Genomic DNA, 1,977 nt, shown 5'->3' with positions numbered 1-1,977 from the left:
TATTTTTTTAAGGAAAAATGGCTACAGCCCCCTGCAAACCCAATATATTGAACATGGCAGAGTGCCCTGGGAGCATGATCATGCAGGTGAAGCCCATTGGGATGCGAGAGGCTATGATCATGAACTAGTGACTGGATATACCTGAAAAAAAAATTAAATTAAATTAAGCATGTTCATCTGAAGAGATATAAATGCCATTTTAAGAGGCGATGAATATACAGAATTCATGCAGTTGTTAGTACTTATGCTGACCCCAATATCATGGGATTGGGATGTTTATTTTTTGGGCCACACCCAAGGATGCCTAGGGGTTACTCCTGGCTCTGCACTCAGGAATTACTCCTGGAGGTACTGGGGGAGACCATATGGAATGCTAGGAATCAAACCCAGATCATCAGCGTGTAATGCTAGCACCCTACAATGTACTATCACTCTGGCTCCAGGATTTGGGATTTTGATGAAAGTAAGTCATCCATTTTGTTATCACTGTTGTGGTGCAACTTTGGGTGGTACTGGGAAGGGGAGGTATATGCTGGGGTCACAATCCAGAATTTTGTACATTCAAGGCAGCTGTTCTATCATAGTCATGACTCTGGCTTTCTCCCACCCACCTCTCTCAACTTCTTTGGTTTTGGGCCACACCTGGCTGTGCTCAGGGCTTACTCCTGGCAACATTTTATCCCTTGCCCATTCAATCATTTTATTACTTAACCCCATTATTACAGGCAACTGGTGATATTAACACATGCTATCCTAACCATCATTGGCAAGATCGATCTTGGAAGGTCACTCTCCTTGTCACTGTTCTGGTGGCATGGAGGAGCTTAGTGCTCTGTCTATGATGTTCAGTCCCTTTCTACCATGTTAGAGATAAAGCCTGCCTTGAGTCTTTGCTTGCTCATTTCCTACAATTTCTCAGAGTTCTCTGGACATGACTGAAAAGATGAGCCATATAGGAATCAGCTCTCAAGAGCTACCTACCTATCTTTATCTAGATTTTGAAAATAAGGCAGGTGCCTTAACTCCTGTACGAGCTCTCTGGCCCATAATAAAATTTGCTTTAATCCATTTTAGTCTACTGTTGGATGAAGCCCTTTGTCTTGTTTTACAGCTTTCACTCGGTTCCAGATAACTTGGAGAGCGAAAAGGATCCTCATCTTACTCCTGGCTCTGAGCACAAGGATCACTCCTGTGATCACTCCTGGGGTTACTATATTGGGTGGTGGGAATCAAACCGTAGCTCCTTACCCACTGTACTATCATTTCAGCCTTCTCAACTTCTTTCTGAAAAAAAAAAAAAACTGCCAAACTGCCTTCGAAGAGGATTTTAATTTTCTCTCCTCCAATGGTGAAAAGATAGCCATGTGAATTTGAAACTCAAGCCATAAGCTGGTTGAAGTGCCTGAGAATCTGCTTCAAAAACTGCAATTGAACACTTTATAGGAATTTTTGCAGATATTAGTCTTCAAAACTATAAGTTCAAATGTGTCAAAAAGTCTAAGATTGGAGCTAGAGTAGTGATAGTACAGCAGGTTGGGTCACATGCCTTGCTTTCAAGTCAATTGGGATGCGATTCCCAGCATCCCGAGCCCCACCAGGAGTGGTCCTTGAGCACAGAGCCAGGAATAATTCCTGAACCTCTGGAGTAATTGCTGAGTATAGCCCCAAAACTAACAAGTCTGTGAGTTAAAACATTTTGTTTTTTTGTTTACACTTTTGGACTACACCCAGATGTAGTGGATACTTCATTGTGTGCTTTTTGTCTGCTTTGTCACAAATTCTATATGTAAAGGTGAATTTTTTTCTGGGCTTTAGATGCTACTCCATTCACCCTTTTGTCTATTTTTGTTTTAATACCACGCTGCTGTAGTATAGTTTGAAGCTGGGAAACCTAATGACTTTAATATTTTTTCCCTTGGGGTTTCTTTGGATATTTGGAGTCTTTTGTGATTCCATAAAAACATGGTAGTGATTTTT

General features: G+C 41.3%; 1 non-coding gene across 1 annotated transcript; it reads left to right on the top strand.

Moving 5' to 3' along the window:
- The first annotated feature begins 763 nt into the window (after window positions 1–763).
- On the top strand, window positions 764–965 carry LOC130029379 (small nucleolar RNA SNORA73 family). The gene has a single exon (XR_008793332.1). It is a non-coding gene; the product is annotated as a small nucleolar RNA SNORA73 family (small nucleolar RNA).
- The last annotated feature ends 1,012 nt before the right edge of the window (window positions 966–1,977 follow it).

Source organism: Sorex fumeus, unplaced genomic scaffold (assembly GCF_029834395.1).
Source record: "Sorex fumeus unplaced genomic scaffold, SorFum_2.1 ptg000042l, whole genome shotgun sequence".
NCBI lineage: Eukaryota > Metazoa > Chordata > Mammalia > Eulipotyphla > Soricidae > Sorex > Sorex fumeus.
The sequence above is the reverse complement of the archived record's forward strand: the minus strand, read 5'-3'. Positions and strand labels throughout refer to the sequence as shown.